Below are 12278 nucleotides of genomic sequence, written 5' to 3'. Positions count from 1 at the left end.
CTCGCATGGCCAATTGTTTTGTTTCTTTATATTCTTAATAAACTTGCTTTCACTTGATGGACTTGCCCTGAATTCTTCCTTGCTCGAGGTTCACGAACCTTCTCTTGGGGTCTGGATCAGGACCCCTTTCTGGTAACCCTGATGTGAGATAGCCACAAGACGTGTAGCCACAGAGGCAGCAAGTGGGTCTGTGGTTGCCGGCGCCTGGGCACAGGAGGGAATGAGGAGTGCCTGCTGAGTGGCCATGTCTCCTTTGCAAGTGACAACAATGTTTTAAAACTAGACAGTAGCTATAGCTGCATAACACTGTCAATGTGCTACATGCCACTGAATTATACACTTTAAATAGTTAACTTTATGTGAATTTCACTTCAAAAAGTGGTGACAACTGAATACTGTACAAGGCGTAGCTGGCATATTAATAGTAACAAGTCAATGTCAGTTTTCAGGCTTTGCTGCCGTGCGGCAGTGGGACAAGCTGGTGGAGGTACACAGGACTCTGCTATTTTTACGGCTTCCTTTGGATCTATAATTATGTCAAAATAAAATGCTTTTAAAACACAAAAACAGGCCAGGCGCGGTGGCTCACACCTGTAATCCCAGCAGCTTGGGAGGCCGAGGCAGGAAGATCACCTAAGGTCGGGAGTTCGAGACCAGCCTGGCCAACATGGTGAAACCCCGTCTCTACTAAAAATAAAAAATTTAGCCGGACGTGGTAGCAGACACCTGTAATTCCAGCTACTCAGGAGGCTGAGACAGGAGAATTGCTTGAACCTGGGAGGCAGAGGTTGCAGTGAGCTGAGATCGCATCATTGCATTCCAGCCTGGGCAACGGAATGAGATTCTGTCTCAAAAAATATATATATTTATTTATATTTTATTATATAAAATCTATATTTATACTTTATTATATAAAATCTATATTTATACTTTATTATATAAAATCTATATTTATATTTTATTATATAAAATCTATATTTATATTTTATTATATAAAATCTATATTTATATTTTATTATATAAAATCTATATTTATATTTTATTATATAAAATATATATTTATATTTTATTATATAAAATATATATTTATATAAATATATATCAAATATATATATACATACACATATATATAGATTTTTTGTCTAGTGTTTTAGGAACCTGGCAGTGGGCAGCCATTTGGAGCCAGGCACAATGTGGAGCCACAAACTGCAGGTCCGTCCGCACAGGGCGCCAGGCAGACACGCTGCACCTTGCCATAGTGCACACCAGAGGGCAGCATGGGGCTGCACGAGGCCCTGTGCCTGGGACAGGCCCAGGACACCAGTTTGGTGACCCCGTGCAGACCCCTGGCCATGTGAGGGGGGCATCTGCAACTGACTGCAGTGAGCCGAGATTATGCCACTGCACTCCAGCCTGGGTGCTAGAGCAAGAGTCCAGCCCCAGAAAAAATTATATATATATATATACACAAGGTATCTCACAACTGTGGGAGCCTCTACAGTGTCTCCACCCTGCCCTTCCCACAGCCTCGATCTTCTGTTCTCTTCCTGTTTTCACTGATCCTGACTTCTGTTTGCATTGTGTATTATCGGACACATTTATTTTTTCTTTGAGACAGAGTCTTAACTCTGTCACCCAGACTGGAGTATGGTGGTGCGATCTCGCTCACTGCAGCCTCCGCCTCCCAGGTTCAAGCAGTTCTCCTGTCTCAGCCTCCCGAGTAGCTGGGATTACAAGTACCCATCCCCACATCACATCTGGCTAATTTTGTATTTTTAGTAGAGACAGGGTTTCACCATGTTGACCAGGCTAGTGGCAAAACCCTGACCTGAGGTGATCCACCCACGTTGGCCTCCCACAGTGCTGGGATTACAAGCGTGAGCCATGGTGCCCAGCTTTCATCAGACACGTTCTTATGAGCATCCAAAATCCCTGCTGAAAACAGTGTGGTTGAAAGAAACGCCTCGCTCACCTGGGACATGGTTGGTCTCTGCTGTTCTCAGAAAGCAGACACCTGTGAAGGCAGACATCAGGTAGGGAGAGAGAATGTGAGAGGCCACGCTTGCCCGGGGGCTCCCAATCAACTGCTGGGGCCACCTCCCCCCTCCCCACCACCACCGCTCTCCCCACCCCGGGGCACAGGTGGGAGAAAGCCTTCTCTGAAGGATCCCCATTACCAGAGCAAAGCCCTCACCTTCGAAATGTGATAGGGACTCAAGCTTATGAGGCCTCACTTGGATTTTTATTTTGTTTTTGAGACCGGGTTTCACTCTGTCACCCAGGCTGGAACGCAGTGGTGCAATCATGGCTCACTGCAGCCTTGGACTCCCAGGCTCAAGCTATCCTCCCAACTCAGTCTCCCGAGAAGCTGGGACTATGTCACATGCCCAGTTAATTTTTAACTTTGTCGGTAGAGATGGGGTCTCACTATATTGCCCAGGCTGGTCTCAAACCCCTAGGTTCAAGCAATGTGCCCGCTTCAGCCTCCCAAAACGTTGGGATTACAGGGTGAACCACCATGCCCGACTGGATTTTTTTCTTAATGAATATGTGTATCTGTGTCTCAGAAGTCAGTGGGCAATTTACTCCAACCCCCACCCATTGCCCCAGAAATGTAATTAATAGAAATTTGTTCTGAAGAAACAGGCCGGGCACGGTGGCTCATGCCTGTAATCCCAGAACTTTGGGAGGCCGAAGCAGGTGGATCACCTGAGGTCAGGAGTTCAGCTTGGCCAATATGGTAAAACCCCATCTCTCCTTAAAATAAAAAAATCAGCTGGATGTTATGGCGTATGCCTGTAATCCCAGCTACTCAAGAGGTTGAGGCAGCAGACTTGGGGAGCAGAGGCTGCAGTGAGCCAAGATCGCGCCATTGCACTTCAGCCTTGGTGATAGATCAACACTCCATCTCAAAAAAAAAAAAAAAAAAAAAATATATATATATATATATATATATACACACACACACATATATAGAAAACTTTTTTGGGGGGGATGAGGTCTTGTTCTGTTGCCCAGGCTGGAGTGCAGTAGTGGGGCATAATCTCAGCTCCCTGCAACCTCTGTCTCCCGGATTCAAGCGATTCTCTTGCCTTAGCCTGCCAAGTAGCTGGGATTACAGACATACACCATCATGTCTGGCTAATTTTTTGTATTTTTAGTAGAGACAGGGTTTTACCATGTTGGCTAGGCTGGTCTCGAACTCCTGACCTCAGGTGATTCACCTGCCTCAGCCTCCCAAAGTGCTGGGATTACAGGTGTGAGCAACCATGCCTGGCCTATTTTTATTGTAGAGGCCAGGCACAGTGGTTCACCCTTGTAATCCCAGCTACTTGGGAGGCTGAGGCAGGAGGACTGCTTGAACCTGGGAGGCAGAGGTGGCAATGAGCTGTGATTGCACAACTACACTCCAGCCTGGGCACCAGAGCAAGACTGTCTAAAAAAACAAAACGTGTGTGTGTGTGCGCGCGCGTGTGCGCACATGCGCACACGCCTTTTGCAGAGTCAGGGTTCGGCTATGTTGCTCAGGCTTTTTTCCTCCTTCAGATAGGGTCTCAGTCTGTTGCTCAGGCTGGAGTACAGTGGCACCTTCACAGCTCACTGCAGCCTCTGCCTCCCGGGCTCAAGTGATCCTCCAGCCTCAGCCTCCCAAGTAGCTGGGACTACAGACATGTAACAACATTCCTGGCTAACTTTTATAATTTTTTGTGGAGACGGGGTTTCACTGTGTTGCCCAGGCCAGTCTTGAATCCCGGGCTCAAGTGACCCTCAAGCCTCAATCCACCAAAGTGCTGGGATTACAGGCATGAGCCACCTCACTGGACGGATTTTTTTTTCTTAATATAATGGTATTTTCTAATTTCTTAAATGATAAATTGGTGCTGTTTCATGTGTAAATATTTCATAAGAATATACATGTATCCTCATGCCTGTAATCCCAGCACTTTGGGAGGCCGAGGGAGGCGGATCACAAGGTCAGGAGATCAAGACCATCCTGGCCAACATGGTGAAACCCCATCTCTACTAAAAATACAAAAAAATTAGCTGGGCATGGTAGCACGCGCCTATAGTCCCAGCTAATTGGGAGGCTGAGGTGGTAGAATTGCTTGAACCCAGGAGGTGGAGATTGCAGTGAGCCGAGATCGCACCACTGCACTACAGCCTTGGTGACAGCACGAGATTCCGTCTTAAAAAAAAAAAGAGAGAATATACATGTATCATCTTACTGTGTTTTCTCCCAATGGGCTTCTATCAAAGTCTTTCCCCAGGCAAAAGGAAAAGCAGGAGAGGGCTGAAGGGGGAGAAAGTGGAATGGGGCAGCTCTTAGCTATGAATTGCAAAACAGTGGCAGAAGCCCCTGCCGGGTGCACGGGAGCCCTGGGACTGAGTGCCAGCTTGCCCGCTACTGAGCCTGATGGTTCTGAATGTCTCTCTCACACCCATTTATTTTTTTAGTCTTTGACATAAGAAGGAGAAACAAAAAACCCAAGTTAAGAAAGCAAATTCTGGCCAGACACAGTGGCTCACGCCTGTAATCCCAGCACTTTGGGAGGCCAAGGTGGGTGAATCAGCTGAGGTCAAGAGTTCGAGACCAGCCTGGCCAACAAGGTGAAACCACATCTTTACCAAAAATACAGAAATTAGCCGGGTACAGTGGCGGGTGCCTGTAGTCACAGCTACTCAGGAGGCTGAGGCAGGAGAATCGCTTCAACCCAGGAGGTAGAGGTTGCAGAGTACAGAGATAAAAAAAAGAAAAAAATCTGACTTTACTATAGCGTAAGAGTTTACTCGTGCTTGTTCAATCCACCTTATTTTGCTGCTGTTGTTTTTGTTTTGTTGAGCAGCCTAAAGCCATGGCTTTTCGCTTCTGCCTCTACTGGTAAGTGATAAAGAGGGATGAGGAAGGGGCTTTACCGCCCCAATCAGAAACAGGAACTAAGACGCCATGACTGTATTCTCTTCCTTGCAAACCCCTGGTTCCATGTTGGTAGAAGCCAGGTCCAGAGGTGCCGGTAGGATGGGCAGAGCTGATGCTCGGGTGGCACAGGCAGAAGAGGATGATGGTAAATGCAAATGATCCAGAGAAAGTGTGGGTCCGCAACTATCCTCTGAGCACCAAGGAGATGCTCTGCCCATAGCCCGTAAGCTTGCACTCAACTAAAACCAAGATGATCCCTCGATGTGAGCACCCATGTTTGCTCTGTCCCCAAGTGGGCTGGGGCCATTTCAGGTACATGGACCTTGGGTTTTTTTAATGGAGTCTCGCTCTGTTGCCCAGGCTGGAGTGCAGCAGCACAATCTCAGCTCACTGCAACCTCCGCCTCCTGGGTTCAAGCAATTCTCCTGCCTCAGCCTCCCGAGTAACTGGAATTACAGGCGCTTACTGCCACACTCGGCTCATTTTTGTATTTTTAGTAGGGACAGGGTTTTGCCATGTTGGCCAGGCTGGTCTCGACCTACCATCCTAGGTGATTTGCTCACCTTGGCCTCCCAAAGTGCTGGGATTACAGTTGTGAGCCACCGTGCCTGGCCTCACCTCCCAAGGTGGACCTTGGGAGCTGCCACCCTCCATATGACCCTCCAGCTTCAGTCCTAAGCTATGTGAAGAGGTCTCAGAACTGGGGTCTCCCTTTGCATAGTAGATTCCTGCTCCCCGTGCTCAGCTTCTTGACAGGAATGCTTTTACTCCCGGCCTGCCTGGGTCTTGAACACTTGGGCAGATATACCGGGCTGCCAAGGCTTTGCTCCCCAGCTGAGAACTTACCTTCAGGCAGGGACTCGAGCTTCAGCCTCTGAGCTCTTGGGACCAGGGTACAAACAAGCTTGATGTGCCGAGAGGAGGGAGCCACCTTAGTGACAAAGTCTCATCCTGAGCTTTCGCAAAGACACTAGGAAATCCTGAAATTAAAATGACGCAGTGAGCCTCACATGAAAATATTAGCAAACCTGTCATTTTGGAAGGCTGAGGCAGGAGAATTGCTTGAGGCCAGGAGTTCGAGACTAGCCTTGTCAACAGAGACCCCGCCTCTACAGGGGGAAAAGAAGACACTAGCAGGATACCTTTACCGCTGATGGAGAGAAACCAATCGGTGGCAGAAGGGAACGTCAGAAGCCTGCAACACGAGTCTAAGTTCATGCTCTGTTTCTGGCTTTGAAAATGGAGGGACTGGTCAGGTGTGGTGGCTCACACCTGTTACCCCAGCACTTTGGGAGGCTGAGGTGGGCAGATCACTTGAGGTCAGGAGTTCGAGAGCAGCCTGGCCAACATGGTGAAATACCGTCTCTACTAAAAATACAAAAATAACCAGGCGCGATGGCTCACACCTGTAATCCCAGCACTTTGGGAGGCTGAAGGGGCGGATCACCTGTGGTCGGGAGTTCGAGACCAGCCTGACCAACATGGAGAAACCCCATCTCTACTAATAATACAAAATTAGTGGTGTGCATGCCTATAATCCCAGCTACTCAAAGACACTGAGGCAGGAGAATTGCTTGAACCCGGGAGGTGGAGGTTGTGATAAGCTGAGATTGTGCCATTGCACTCCAGCCTGAGCAACAAGAGCAAAACTCTGTCCCCACGAAAAAATAGAAATACAGATACAAAAATTAGCCAGGCATGGTGGTTAGCACCTGTAATCCCAGCTACTCCTGAGACTGAGGCAGGAGAATGCTTGAACCAGGAGGTGAAGGTTGCAGTGAGCCGAGATGGCACCACTGCACTCTAACCTGGGCAACAGAGCGAGATTCCATCTCAAAAAAAACAAACATAAAAATAAATAAAATTAATACAGATGTTCTGTGGGTGCTCACGAGAATGACTGGGGCTGGGTAAACCAGAGAGACTTCCTTGGGAGTGAAGGTCTGGTGAAGAGATGTGGCTGCCGTGTGCCAAGGGAAACACACAAAGACCTCTCCAGAACTCTTCTGAGGAACAAAAGCCTCAAGCTGCCAGGGGAATGGCAGTCAACCCTGTTGCCCCCAGAGCAGAGGCGAGACCTTGTGCTTTCCCCCTCAAACAGGGGCAGGAATATGTCCTGGGCTCTGACTTGGAGGTGTCCTGACACCAGGGGAGGGACAGGATCACTGTATTAAGAGACCCAGGGCCCACCTAGGACTGAGACAACAAAGAGAACTTGTCCACCCACAGGCCTGGAGATGCAAACAGCAGCCGTCAACAGGAGGAGGGGGTTAAGAGAGGAAGGTCACTTACAGCACAAAGCCTTGCTAGGGAATTGTGAAGCTGGTGGTCCACTGTGGTAACCATGGTGACAAGCCCACCTCCCACTCGACTCCTGGCTGGACGGCTCAATCACCCTCCGGGCCTCCCTGCTCCTTACACAGTAACAGCTCAGCAGAACCAGCCCATGTCCTAGTCTCTACTGTCATCCTACGCACATCTAGCCTTCCAGAAAAAAAAAAAAAAGGCCAGAGACGGAAACTGAGAGAAAACAACCCACTGCAAAGAAGCAAAGCAACAAACAGATGTTAATTTCATCTCAGGTCAGCATCAGCAAGTGCATGTCCACAGCAAGTGCGCTGCAAATGAATACAGAACCAAAAAGACACAAGAAAGAGAAACGAATACATCGTCCATCACAGTAAAAGATATTTTTTGCTTTTCTTGATACAGGGTCTCACTCTGTCTCCCGGACTGGAGTGCATGGTGTGACCTCAGCTCACCGCAACCTCTGCCTCCAGGCGCAAGTGATTCTCCTGCCTCCACCACCCAAGTCGCTGGGACTGCAGGCGCCCACAACTACCACCCAGTTATTTATGTACTTTTAGTAGAGATGGGGTTTCACTATGTTGGCCAGGCTGATCTCGAACTCCTGACCTCAAGTGATCTGCCTGCCTTGGCCTCCCAAAATGCCGTGATTCCAGGCCTGAGCCACGGTGCCCAGCCATCACCATAGTAAAAGATTTTAATGCCGTTTTTAGAAACTAAGATGTAGAATACAAAAAATAGCAAGGATATATAAGATCTAAGTAACAGGCTGGGCGCAGTGGCACGTGCCTGTAATCCCAGCACTTTTGGAGGCCAAGGCAGGTGGATTACCTGAGGTCCGGAGTTCGAGATAAGCCTGACCAACAAGGTGAAACCCGGTCTCCAATAACAATACAAATTATCTGGATATGGGAGCACACACCTGTAATCTCAGCTACTTGGGAGGCTGAGGCAGGAGAATCACTTAAACCCAGACGGCAGATGTTGCAGTGAGCCTAGATCGTGCCACTGCATTCCAGCGTGGGTAACAGAGTGAGACTCTGTCTCAAAAAAAGAAGATCAGATCTAAATAACAATTTAAAAGCCTGAGCTATTGGCTGTAGACAAAATAATGCACTCAAATGATGAGCGAATGTACTTTTTTTTGAGATGAAGTCTCCTTCTGTCACCCAGGGGAGTGCAGTGGCTCGATCTCAGCTGGCTGCAACCTCCACCCTCCTGTGGTCAAGCAAGCACATCCTGCTAATTTTTGTGTTTTCAGTAGAGATGGGTTTTTACCATGTTGGCCCGGCTGGTCTGGAATTTCTGGCCTCAAGTGATCTGCCTGCCTTGGGCCCCCAAAGTGCTGGGATTACAGACGTGAGCCACTGCACCTGGCCAGAAATACCCTTTAAAAAGGAGAGGAGGGAGCGCCGGAGCGAGGCTGGCGAGAGTCTCGGCGGGCACGTGGGGCCATGGTCGTGGCCCCCTGACAGGCCGTGGCCGCCTCCGTGAAGCGAAAGAGCGAGGGCGGTAGACCTGGGCCACCTCACCCCACTGCTTGCGGCGCTGCTCGTCGACCTCGCCGGGCGTGAAGAAAAGCCGCATTTCCGCGCAGCAGGACCCGCGCCGCCTGGACCCCGAGGACGACGTGTACCTGGACATCACCGATCGCCTTTGTTTTGCCAATCTCTACAGCAGACCAAAGAGTGCATCAAATGTACATTATTTCAGTATAGATAATGAACTTGAATATGAGAACTTCTACACAGGTTTTGGACCACTCAATCTGACAATGGTTCACAGATATTGTTGCAAGATAAATAAGAAATTGAAGTCTATTACAATGTTAAGTAAGAAAACTGTTGGTTTTTCCAGCTCTGGTCAGAGAAAGCAAGCAAATGCTGCCTTCCTTGTTGGATGCTCCATGGTTATATATTTGGGGAGAACTCCAGAAGCAGCATATAAAATACTAATCTTTGGAGCTCCATCCTATATTCCTTTCAGGGTTTCTTAAAGTGTTGCCTGTGAACTGGTGCCCGTCTGTGATGTTTTGTTACCAACCAATGATGGGATAAATACAGAAGTTGAGGTGGAAGCCAGATGCTGTGCTGTGAGGACAGCCAGGCAGCCCCATGGAGAGGCCCATGTGGCAAGGCATTGAGGACGTCTGCCAATAGCTACATGGATGACCATCTTGGAAGACGCTCCAGCCCTGGGTAACCTTCAGATGACTGCTCATAGCTTGTCTGTAATCCCATCAGAGATGCTGAGCCTGAGACACTCAGCTAAGTCACTTCTAGGCTCCTCACCCACCGAAACAGTGTGAAGTAATAAATGTTTATCGTTTTAAGCTGTGAAAAAAATAAAATAAAAAGGAGAGGAGAAAAGGTCAATTTCCCTTTTGGCAAATAAGACAATTTAATCTAATTTTTTGTTTTCTTTTTAGAAAATCCATACCGTGAGGGCCAGACACTGTGGCTCACATCTGTAGTTTCACCACCTTGGGAGGCTGAGGCAGGCAGACTGCTTGAGCCCAGGAGTTTGAGACCACCCTGGGTAACATAGGAAAACCCGGTCTCTACTACAAATACAAAAATTAGCTGGGCATTGTGGTGTATCCTTTTGTCCCAGTTAATCTGGAGGCTGAGGCACAAGAACCGCTTGAACATGGGAGGCAGAGGTGCAGTGAACTGAGATGGTGCCACAGCACTCCAGCCTGGGCAACAGAGAGAGACAAATAAGACAAAGTTAAAATTTGGGAAGAAAGAAGGAAGGGAGGGAGGGAGGGAGGAAGAGGAGGAAGGGAGAGGAAGGGAAAAACAAAGGAAGGAAATCCATGCAGTCCAAATAGCAATAACCAAGAAGCTGATAAAAGTAAAATAAATATATATCTACATATAATATTGCAGGCCAGGCACAGTGGCTGACGCCTGTAATCCCAACACTTTGGAAGGCAGAGGTGAGTGGATCCCCTGAGGTCAAGAGATCGAGACCATCCTGGCCAACATGGTGAACTCTTGTCTCTACTAAAAATACAAAAAAAAAAAAAAAAAAAAAATTAGCCAGATGCAGTGGCACAAGCCTGTAATCCCAGCTACTCAGGAGGCTGAGGCAGCAGAATGGCTTGGACCTGGGAGGTGGAGGTTGCAGTGAGATAGCACCATTGCACTCCAGCCTTGGAGATGGAGGCTACAGTGAGCTATGATCTCATCACTGCACTCCAGCTTGGGGAACAGGGCACATCTCTGTCCCCAAAAAATAAAAGAAAGAGAATATATTTATATTTTGCCAAAATCCTGCCCTCTACAGGCAGCTAGTCCAATGGGACCGGGAGAAATCAGGGCAAATAACCTCATCCCAATGTACATTATAATAGGATGTCACTGGCGTGCTATGGGCATACAGAGGTGGGAAGATGAGGGAAGGCATCGCAGAGGCTGTGGGGTGAACTGATGTCAAAAAATGGGTGCTTTCCTTCAGAACCACACATGTGCAGGACCCCAGACAGAAAACATACATGCAAAGTCGAGTGGCGGGCATTTGGAAGGAGTAGTGAAACCAAGCCAGGAAACACCAGGATGGCGAGCCGGTTTGGCTGCAGAGAGATTGTAGAGATGGTGGAATTGGCACTGTGGCCCTGGCCTCGGTTTGAAAAGACATCAGCTAGGGAAGCTGTTCAGGTGGGCAGTGGGGGGTCAGACCTGTGCGGCTTTGGAGAGACGTTCAGGTGGTACTAGGAAGCCCCCTGGCTTGGGGACAGGCTCCACGAGACCCCAGGAGGGAGCATTTGGCAGTGCATTCGAGTGATGCGATGGAGACCTGAATTATTATTTATTTGGAGACTCTGCCTCTAAATGAATAAACAAATAAAGCAGACGGATAATGAGCACAATATATTTTACCGTAAAAATGCACTCTCAAAGAATACACGAATAACAGATCCATTATGCCATTCTTACACAAATCCCAAAAGGATTAAAAAAAAAAAAAAAAGACAATGTAAAATACTGTTTACAAACACACCTGAAAGGTATGTCCTCTTAAAGATAGGCAAAAATTAAACCCCATGGAATCCAGTAGTACTTCCCTGGGGATGAGCATAGATTTGCATGGATACATCTGCAAGGAATGTCTGTGTGTCTAGCAAGTTAGGTAACCTTTCTCTGCTGTCATTGTCTCATCTGTCCCTAGACACTCATATTCTAGGTCATGGTTAGGTGATGACTGCTGTTCACCTCTCCAGACTCAGAACCCGTCACTGCCACATGGATGGTGTGGGAAACACCTGACCCTGCCCTGGTGCCTCCTGGAGACAAAAGGACATTCCCTTTCCTCCCTGCCAGGAAGCTCAGCACATTGCTGCAGGGGTGCTGGGTGCTGTGGGGCCAGAGTGGAACCAAGTCCAAATCATTCTGCTCACTGCACTGCCTCCAAGAAATCTGGAGAAAGAAAAGTGACTTCATTTTGGAGAGCCAGCAAACCAAGAACATGACAGGTGGATGTCCTACTTAGCTATCTTAAAAGGCATGAATCTCAGGCAGGCGGATCACAAGATTAGGAGTTCGAGAGCAGCCTGGCCAACATGGGAAACCACGTCTCTACTAAAAATACAAAAATTAGCCAGGCATGGTGGTGCAGGCCTGTAATCCCAGCTCCTTAGGAGGCTGAGGCAGGAGAATCACTTGAACCGGGGATGGGGAGGTTGCAGTGAGCGGAGATCATGCCACTGCACCACTGTACTCCAGCCTGGGTAAAAGAGCAAGACTTCGTCTCAAAACAAACAAACCAAAAAAAAAAAAAAAAACAAACAAACTGAAAAAAAAAACAGGCATTAATATAGAGGCCAGGTGTGGAGGCCTGTAATCCCAGCATTTTGGGAGGCCAAACTGGGAGGATCATGTGAGCCCATTAGTCTGAGACCAGCCTGGCAACATGGGTAAACCCTGCCTCTACCAAAAACAAAACAAAACAAAACTTAGCTGGGCGCGGTGGCGTGCACCTGTGGTCCCAGCTACTCGGGAGGCTTAGGCAGGTGGATCACTCGAGTCTGAGAGGCAGAAGTTGCAGTGAC

General features: G+C 48.2%; 1 long non-coding RNA gene across 5 annotated transcripts in view; it reads right to left on the bottom strand.

Annotated features, from left to right (window-relative positions):
* The window catches only part of LOC128930345 (uncharacterized), a 35874-nt gene that overhangs the window by 4229 nt on the left and 19367 nt on the right, over positions 1 to 12278 (bottom strand). The window contains exons 2-6 of one of the 5 annotated variants that reach the window (XR_008478310.2): positions 9665 to 9923; positions 9269 to 9558; positions 8758 to 8896; positions 5765 to 5898; positions 1973 to 2014 (exon numbers count right to left, since the gene is read on the bottom strand). This is a non-coding gene — a long non-coding RNA (uncharacterized LOC128930345). The other 4 variants (XR_008478309.2, XR_013530536.1, XR_013530535.1 and 1 more) reach the window with 4 other exon arrangements.

Source organism: Callithrix jacchus, chromosome 2 (assembly GCF_049354715.1).
Source record: "Callithrix jacchus isolate 240 chromosome 2, calJac240_pri, whole genome shotgun sequence".
NCBI classification, from domain to species: Eukaryota; Metazoa; Chordata; class Mammalia; order Primates; family Cebidae; genus Callithrix; species Callithrix jacchus.
The sequence above is the reverse complement of the archived record's forward strand: the minus strand, read 5'-3'. Positions and strand labels throughout refer to the sequence as shown.